This window comes from Rhineura floridana, chromosome 2, assembly GCF_030035675.1.
Source record: "Rhineura floridana isolate rRhiFlo1 chromosome 2, rRhiFlo1.hap2, whole genome shotgun sequence".
NCBI classification, from domain to species: Eukaryota; Metazoa; Chordata; class Lepidosauria; order Squamata; family Rhineuridae; genus Rhineura; species Rhineura floridana.
This window is the reverse complement of record NC_084481.1, coordinates 167,238,869-167,249,090: the sequence shown is the minus strand read 5'-3', so window position 1 is coordinate 167,249,090 and position 10,222 is coordinate 167,238,869.

Genomic DNA, 10,222 nt, shown 5'->3' with positions numbered 1-10,222 from the left:
TTCTTATTCACCCACTTTCTGGATCTGTCGATCCTGTTGGGGTGCAGTGCACCCCTCCAAACACGCCGCACCAGCATGTCGGACCACACTATAACAAGGTCCGGGTATGACCGGATAAGAGCATTAAAATCCCAGGTAATCTTAAGCAGCAAATCCATACCCGGCTGCTGCACCAAGTCGTTTTCCCCTAAATGAACCACCAACACATGTGGCTGGTTACGCGATGCCATAAGGCGACACACCAAAGGCATGAGCGCATTCCAAAGCATGCCCCTCCGAGCCTCCCAGCCAACCGTTGCTCTAGCGGAAAGCTGAAGCTGTGTCCCGGCAAGCATAGAAAAGGCTCTCCAATGGGCCCAAAATAAAATCGAGTGGCCACACAGGACGACCCTCGCAGGCACCGGAAGGCTCAGCACACCTAAGAAAAGAAAGAACAATACATCAGAATCAATACCTGATATAAGACTTGAAAGCGGAAGAACGCCACCATCCAATCGCCTGAATATCCTGAACGCTCATGCCCACGAGGGTGGCGGCCGTAGCCGCCCCAATCCGAAAGGAATGCAGCCCATAGACTCCAGCATCGCGACCACTGGCCAACAAGGCCCGCCGAACAACGGCCCAAAATTGAAATTGAGTCAGGGCAGAACCGTCCTCATTTATAAAGAGGTAACGCAGGCCCACTGGCCTCATTGACAGAAATAAACGCACTGCAGCCACTGGGCACAATTCAGGGACCTGGCAAACTCTCAATGAAATAATACTGCCACGGCCCTTTTGATCAGTCTTAGAGACTCGAAGGGAAAGCCTAACTATATCTGCACCTAGCATGCAATCGCCAAAGCAGAAGGCTCGGTAGGACACATCGCGCTTCGAGGAAGCCAGTACTTTGCTAGGGCGAAAAGCACCATAGAACATCGTCAGTGTTACTGCGGCGAACAGGTGCGACTCATACTGAGATGAGCACAGAGACCTAAATAAAGGCAGGATCTGAAGGAGAACATCGGGCATGATTGGCCTCCTTCGGTCAGCGGGCCTGTGAGCGGAACGCGACCAACCCTGAAGGACCTTCCTGACCCTAAAATCTACAGAATGATCCTGCATTCCTCTTGCCTTGGAAATAAAGGCCAGCGCAGAGAGGTGTCCGGCGACAGTAGAAACAGAATTATTTAGCCCTTTTAAATATAACATAAACTGCAGCAAGTGCGATACAGGAATAGGCCACTCATCAGGTAAAGCACCCTTGGCACGAAAAGCCCGGAACGTCACAAGAGCCCGCTGATACGCTCTCTGAGTGCTTGCAGCAAGCGCAGACGCTATGGGGGCCCCAACTTCTAACTCCCAAGGCTCCACAGGAAGAAAGGGACCGGGACAGAATCCTGAGTCGCTCCTGGCACCAATTCCCTGAAGCGTGCCATCTGTAAGCGTGAGAGAGCGTCAGCAACACAATTCTGTAGCCCCGGAACATGGCGCGCTACAAATAAAATGTTAAATCGCAAACATTGTAACACAAAGGTCCGCACCAGGCGCATCACCTGAGGTGATTTGGAAGTCTGGGTATTGACCACGCACACTGTAGACTGGTTATCACACCAGAAACGTACAGTGCGATTTTGAAATGCTAGAGGCCAAATGTAAACCGCCACCACAATTGGGAAGAATTCCAGAAAGGTCATATTTGAAATAATCCCAGAAAGTAACCAATTAGTGGGCCATCTCTCAGCGCACCCATGAGACCTAAAGATTACCCTGAAACCAATGCCCCCCGCGGCATCGGAATGCACCTGAAGCTCAGCTTCCAATAATAAGTCCTCACGCCAGAAGGAGAGGCCATTATAATCATTTAAGAAGGTAAGCCACATTGCCAAATCCTCCCTCATCCCTGACGTGACCCTAACAAAATGGAAGCGAGAACGAACTCCCTTCATAGCATCACAAAGACGACGAAGGAATGCCCTACCTGGCGAAATAACTTTAGAAGCAAAGACTAAATGACCCAGAAGCTCTTGTAACTGAGCAAGTGTGACCTTTTTAAGAGCCAAAACTGAACACAGTCTCTGCCGCAGTGTTAACAACTTATCCTGAGGCAGACAAGAAGACTGGGACTGCGTATCCAAAATAATTCCCAGATATGAAAGGGAAGTTGCAGGGCCCTCCGACTTTTCGGGAGCTAACGGGACACCCAATTCCCTAGTTAACTCCTCAAAAGTTCGCATCAAATGCAAACAATGAGAAGAGCCTGCAGGGCCAATGAACAAAAAATCATCCAGATAATGAGCTGACAAGGAGGAACCTGCCCTTGTCCTCAAAGCCCACTCCAGAAATGTGCTAAAGGTCTCAAATGACGCGCAGGACACAGAGCATACCATAGGCATTGCCCTATCTACATAGTATTGGCCTTGAAATTGAAAACCTAATAAATCCACATCTCCAGGGTGAACTGGGAGCAACCGAAATGCAGACTTAATGTCGCACTTCGCCATCAAAGTGCCCTTTCCAGCCTTCCTTACTACCTTAACAGCCTCATCAAAGGAAGTATAGCAAACGGACGTATATAATGATGAGATTCCGTCATTAACAGAGGCACCTCTAGGGAAAGACAAATTATGAATAAGGCGATATTCGCCTGGCTGTTTCTTGGGAACAATTCTGATAGGAGAAATTCTCAAATTGGATAAGGGAGGATAATTAAAAGGGCCAGAAATCCTGTCAGCTGCTATTTCTTTCTTTATTTTTTTAAGGACTACAGAAGCCAAAGCCAAAACCGAAGACTGGTTGGCAGTGGAAGTGGGAACCCTCGGGCCTTCAAAAGGAATACGAAAACCCTCCGAAAAACTATACCAGAGGCACCTAGCTGCAACTCTGTTGGGATAACTGTTCAATAATCTGGCTAGGGGAAGCAACCTAATAGGGCTACTGGCCTTGCAACGTACTGCTGCTGTTGCTGGATCCACGTTTAGGTTGTTGTTGTTCCCCTGGTCCCCGGCGAGCCGGACGGGGTCTCTGGCAAGTGGAACTGGGGTGAGTGCCACCGCAGAGTCCACATGCATGCCTAAACCGACATTGGCGCCTGTAACAACGTCCAGAACTGTTAAAGGACCAACAGACTTGAGGGGGTTGAACCCACTGCCAGCCCCGGGTGGAACCGGAGGCTGAAGTCTGCGAACTCACCAAAAGATGCCCACTATCGGCTCTATCTCCCAATGAAGGTCTGGCTGAAGTCATAGAACGCAGCCAAAGACCAGGATGTTCAATGTCCCAGCGAAGTGTGGGGTCCAAAGCGGCCCTCTGCCTAAAATTTTCATCGTACCGCAACCAAGCGGTCCCAGAGAATTCTCTAAAGGCTCTATGAATGATGTCTTGATACTGAATTAGAGACATGGCCCTGGATGGATAAACCTGAGTCATCACACCCATATATACGGTAAACGCATTAAGCCAATTAGGTCATATGCGATCCACCTTCTTTTTTATCACTACTTCTCGCTTGTTCGAATCTGAGCCATTCTTGTGTTTCACTTCAGATTCCCAAAAAAGTAGTGTGAATATATCGATGTATTCACCCCGCCAGATCTTTTCCTTAGTTGAAGACAGCAGATGATCACCCAATGGCAGGGAAGCATCACCCTGCGGATAAACGCCAGAGGGGAGAGGCAGCAAAGTAGCCGTTGTACTAGTGGAGGCCAATGACGGCTGCCATGGGGTTACCGCTGCCGAGGGCCAAGGAAGCACGGGCTGCTGTGGGACTAAGATGCCTCCCATATAGACTAGGGACTGTTGTACAGCACCAGGCACAGTAATAGCGACAGGATTTTGCTGTGTCTGCTGAACCTGCGCACCATCAGAATGTAAAGGTACACCCCACTCACCCGTATAAGCAGCTGGCGACGTGACCACTGCTGATGTGGCAACAGCAGAAGTAACCGGAAGAGAAACTTGCGTGTCCGGCTGAATCTGCTGAAGTTGATCCTGAGGAATACTAGCACCAGCACAGACCGGAAGACCAGGAGAGATGAGTGCCGAAGGAGCCACTGATGGACCAGCTTGGGCCAAAGGGACAGTGGAGGCATCTCTGGGCACCGCCGCTTCAAGGGTACCAATTCTGGCAACCAAATCAGAGAGAATAACAGATTTAGTCGCTTTTGTAGCCAAGCGGGCCGACTTCTTACCTGAAGGGATGGTGCTAGGCCCAGCCCCTGGCTCAGAAGGGCGTCCTCTCTCCCTCTCAAGGGCCTCGACACGCTCCACCAGAGCACGAACTGTCCTCATGTCATCTTCATCATCCGAGGAAATGCATTCTTGCCATGCAGGGGGGCGCTTAGCGGCCGGCTTCACCACACGAACCCCTCTCTTTTGTTGAACCTTCTTCGGAGGCATGATGAATTCCAGTGAAACTTGGCAATAGTAACAACAAGAACAACAACTATTATAGGAATATATGATGCAACCGAACGCACAATGCAAATAGCCCAAAAGAAGTTGAAACACAATATATTTTAAAATTGAGGGGGAGGGGGTGGGCAAAAAATTGAAGCACCAATCACTTCCCAGTACTTACTATAACTGATCGCTTCACGCAAAGAAATTCCCCATATATATATTAAAACCCTACTAATCAATTAATTATCAATATAATGCAAATATTAAGTTATACTGAAAATAAATTTTTTTAAAATTTATTTATTATTTATTTATTTAATTAATTAATTCAAAACCAATTAATTAATCCCTACTTGATTGCTATATCAAATAGGGGGTGGGAGGAACGCTGCAAATATAAATTATAACCAAACTGGGGAGAACACCAAAAAAGCGGGAAATTCAAACGGATACAAACGGCTGGAGGGAAACAAGGAAAAGCCTCCCGCGCCGCCTCACAGCTGATCCAGCCTCACAGCTGATCAGCAGAAGAATAGAACTGAGAGAAGGGGAGGGGGAGTTTTAAATGAAATAGCCTGGTAATCTAATGGCAATAGGCAAACTCCCAAAGGCGACAAAAAATAGCTAACTATAACTGCAATCCCCAAACAATCAAGCCGGAGGCAAGCACAGTGCGGGGACTTAAATGGCCGCACACGATGCAGACGGGCCACCCGCGGGCGTCGCCCCGCCGAATCCTCCGCAAATGAAAACTCCCAAACAAGCACGGTAAGCCCACAATGCAGAAATAAACAAAGCAAGGGGCTGCTCGGCACGCGCCGAACAGCGACGCGGTAAATGAGCAACGGATTTTATATTATATTAATGTAACAGGCAACAGCAGAGCCGCAAAAGCACAAGAACAGATTATAGAGCTAGGAAAATAAAGAATACACTACGTTAACATCCCAGCTAAAGATTGGGGAAAAAACAAATATTGTGGGGAGTGGAAGAGGGGGGGTGTATAGGGCAATGGGGGCTACAGGGAAAAGGGGGAATTCCCCCCCACCCGTACACCACTAACACAATTAAACTAAGCAACAAATTAGAAGCAGGAAAAAACTCGTCACGCAATACAACCACCAACGAAACAGGAGCTAGGGCGAGGCAGCGAGGTCGAGACCAGTCACAGAGCCTTTCCAACGTGCCGCAAGGCAAAAAAGGCGCGCACTTAAGGAGGAGCAGGCTATATATAGCTGCTCAAAACCCTTACCCAATTGGTCAATATGCACCACCTGACCTATTACACAATTTTCTGGAACCTTCCCGAGCCTTCCCCCTAATAGGGTGTAGGTAAATTCGCCCCAGCCAAATGGGCAGGAACGTTATTATCAAAATTAGTTGGTTATTGCAGAACATTTTTTTTAAAAAAATCAGTATTAGTTTCCTTCATAATACCCTTTGCTTGTGTGGTGTAGTGGTTAGAGTGTTGGACTACAACCTGGGAGACCAGGATTTGAATCCCCACACAGCCATAAAGTGCACTGGGTGACCTTGAGCCAGTCACTGCCTCTCAGCCTCAGAGGAAGGCAATGGTAAACCCCCTCTGAATATCACTTACCATGAAAACCCTGTTTGTAGGGTTGTCATAAGTCAGGATCAACTTGAAGGAAATCCATTTACATTTATTTTTCCTTCATAATAAAAGCAGTGATACCTAAATAAGCCCTGCCTATTCGCTTTAAAAAGTAGGATTGAAGGGGAGAGAAAAATTTCCAACACAATTCTCTGCTAAGATCACTCAAAAGTCCCATTAATTTACAGCACAATCCTAACTATATCTTATATCTATATCTAACTATATCTAACTTCACTTATTGGCTACAAACCTGAAAGGGTGGGGTTAGAACAGCTAGCTATGAGCTCATTTAACAGAAGTTGTGGGGGGCTTCTGACATTTTGGTGTATAACTCCCGAACCAGACCACCTAGAAACTAATTTTTTTAAAAAAAATGAAAGCTGAGAGTCCAGAGATTGAGGTGACTTACCCGGAGACCCAGAGAAGACCCCAAAAATCTGGTGTCTCTGGGCAAAATCCAGAGACCTGGCAAAACTACATACACATGAGGTGCTACAGTTGAAAAGGCGTTGCTTCTTTTACTCTCCAACTGGGCCTCAGACAATAGCCTAATTCTCACTGAGATAGTAAATCTCACTGAGATAGTAAGTCTTAACTTTTCCACTTCAGATGGTAGACAAGGACTCACAAAGTAGAATTCTTTGTGTAAAAACATTCCTATACATCAAAAAGACTAAAGTAATGACAACAGAAGATTTATGTAACTTTAAAGTTGACAATGAGGACATTGAACTTGTCAAGGATTTTATCAATACCTCAGCACAGTCATTAACCTAAATGGAGACAATAGTGTGTGAGACAGGGGTGTATTTTATCACCCTATTTATTTAAACTACAAGCAGAACATATCATACAGAAAGCAGGATTGGACCAAGATGAAGGAGGTGTGAAAATTGGAGGGAGAAATATCAATAATTTAAGATATGCAGATGATACCATACTACTAGCAGAAACCAGTAATAATCTGAAACGAATGCTGATGAAAGTTAAAGAGGAAAGCACAAAAGCAGGACTACTGACCCCTTTAAAAACCATCTGCATATGTAAGTAAGTGAACCATGCAACCTATATAACAACAATATGATAATGAGAAGTGATATGCATTTTGTGCAACATCCCACGTTATGAGGAGGCATCTCATGCCTAAACAAATGGTTTAGCCCAAGATTACCCAGATGTTAGTATGTTGCACATGCAGAGCAGGAAGTCTTAAAATGCACCAGATCAAGGGGAAAATGAAATGCATTGTGGGGGAAATGTAAGGGCCAGTTAACAGTTTCTTGAATATTCTTCTAACAACAAATCCAGAAATACTAGATAAGGAAACAGAGATTTAAAGAAGCTCTAATCTAATGTTTAACTGCAATTTGCTGATATGTATGAAGTACTATATCCAACAATGCATGGTTAAAACAATGGAATTCACTGCCACAAGATAGCCACCAACTTGGTTTTGGGCTTTAAAAAGGATTAGGAATATTCATGGAGGATTAGGTTGTCAGTGGCTACTAACTAGGTCATATCTGCACCTTATATTTAAAGCAGTATCATAACATTTTAATAGCTATGGCTTCCCGCAAAGACTCATGTGAACTGTTAGCCACTATGGGAAACAGGGTTAGATAGGCCTTTGGTTCTTAAATGACTACAAGCATTCTTGTCCTAAGCGTTATATGGCTTAGGTCCAGGCTATCTGTCAGACCGTATCTCCCTATATGAGCCTGCCCGGGCCCTGAGATCCTCAGGAGAGGCCCTTCTCTCAATACCTACGTCCTCACAAGCACAACTAGTGGGGACGCGAGATAGGGCCTTTTCGGTGGCTGCCCCGAGGCTTTGGAACTCCCTTCCTAGGGAAGCAAGAATGGCCCCCTCCTTGCAGTCCTTCCGTCGGCAAGCAAAGACTTTTTTATTTCAACAAGCCTTTGGAACTGAAAGCTGTTAAGGACAGGTCTTGAAGGGTGCTGCATTGCTGTTGCCTAACTGTATTATTTTAAACTGAGTTTGAATTATTTTAACTGTATGTATGAATGGTTTTAATACTGTAAATTGTTTAATTTGATTTTAATCTAGACTTTTGTATGTTTTTAATTATATGTGGGCTTTTATCTGGAAGCCGCCGTGAGTTCCAGTTTTGGAAAAAGGGCGGGGTAAAAATAATGATAATAAATAAAAATAAAATAAATAAATTATAGTATGAATGTTAGGCTTTCCTTCCTATATTCAGATTCAATGTGTTACTAGAATAAAGGGATATACTTGTGAAGGATTAAAATACCTGCATCCACATAGAAGCAATTTAGCAAAGGGAGAGGTTAGTGACATTTGACAAGATTCAAAACACAATAATTAATTACTATTTGCAATGTATGCCATTGCAATTAGCTGTATTTTTAAAAGGTTTTTTTTAAGGCAAATTGACAATGCAATACAGTAGTATTACAGCCTCCTGCCCAACCTGGATAAGCTATGGTAGAAATCCATAAAAACTAATTCAAATCAAATAATTGCATGTGCTGTTTTTAGAAGGATTTCCTGCTAGATAAGGTGGATTCTTTGAGTCTGCATGGTTTACTACTGCATGTACATGATTCAAGACACATGCAACACATTGGACTGTGGATTTTGAAAAAGGCAATATCTGGAGCTATTATCAGATGGACAGAAAACAACACCAGTATCTCAACTAACAGCACAAACCAAGACCTGTCTATTTGGAAGTAAAGCTATGTTGAGTTCAATGGGGCTTACTCCCAGATAAGTGTGCATTTATTTATTTTACAAATGTGTGAACTACTTTACAGCCTGAAGCTGTCAAAGTAGTGTACAAAAAGATGAACATGAGATAAAATACCTTTTGTTGCTCAATCTAAAAACAATAAAACCATTTCTACACATTCTAAAAATTTACAGATTTACAGTTCTACATCTAATATACAGTAGCGTTGCAGCCTCAATATCAGACCAAAAGACATCCTGAATAATTGAAACAATGCATCTATCCAGATATGCTGGGAAAAGCCTTCAGGAAAGCCGCTTGCAAAGCAGTACTGTACAGGATGGATGCACCCGCTGAACAGCTGTTCAGAGCAGGCATTGATCTTGCAGGGTGCTCACTCTCACTTTGAAACAGCACCATACGTAATTGATAGACCATAATGGATCTCCACTCTAGGTCAGGGGGAGGGGAAGAGAGGCAATGTCTGCTTCCCCCATCTCCTTCCCAGCCAATTGTTTAATTAGGGTTATTTTTACCCTAATTAATCAGTAGGCCCACCACTTATTTGAGACTGGCTCCAAGGTGGGCAGGTGGCCTCCCAGTCATCCCATGGCGGGTCCACATCATGGCCTCCCTAGATTGGACATGGGACAAATCAGAGAGCTGTGCACAGCCCTAGTTCTCTCTCCCTTTTCTTCTCACCAATGTGCTGATTAGCAGCATGTTGGGGAGGAAGGCTGTAGGTTTGCCAGGTCTCCAGTTTTTGCCCAGAGACTCCAGATTTTTGGGGTCCTCTCCGGGTCTTCAGGTGAGTCACCCCAATCTCTGGACTCTCAACTTTCATTTAAAAAAATTAAGTCCTAGGTGGTCTGGTCCAAAAGATATATGCCAAATGTCAGCTCCCCACTTCTGTAAAATGAGCTTGTAGCTGGTTGCTCTAACCCCACCCTTTCAAGTTTGTAGCCAATAAGTGAACTCAGGGTTGTGATTGACAAGGGATTATAACTTTGCATCTACACATACAAATTAGCATACACAAACTTTATGAACGTATTTGTCCTTTTGTAAGTGAAGCAGAGGGCCCATTCCACATACAGAGTACTAGGCCCAGAAAATCCTGTTGGCACGCCAATGATAGGACATGGCTGTTATTTGAGATGGATTATACAGCCACGAGAATGCTACCAAATTCTTCCATGCTACACAGCAAGTGGATTGGACCAACCCAAATTCTGTTTGCATTTTGACAAATTTGTAGGGCAGTCCAATATCTCAGAGAGGAGGTCAGGTCTCCTGCTCCCCTGGTGCATTCACTATAGCTGCCCAATTTCCCTGCTTTTTAAAGTTTGATAGAAATATCTGTGGGCTATAGGTACATTCTTAAATGGCAAGGTTTTTTGCCTATTAGTGAATACATTTGAAATCAGAAGCTACCCACCATAATTCTCTCTGCAAAGCCTGTTATTATACAGCCACAAGAGTGGGGATTTTTCACATTCCACAATGTT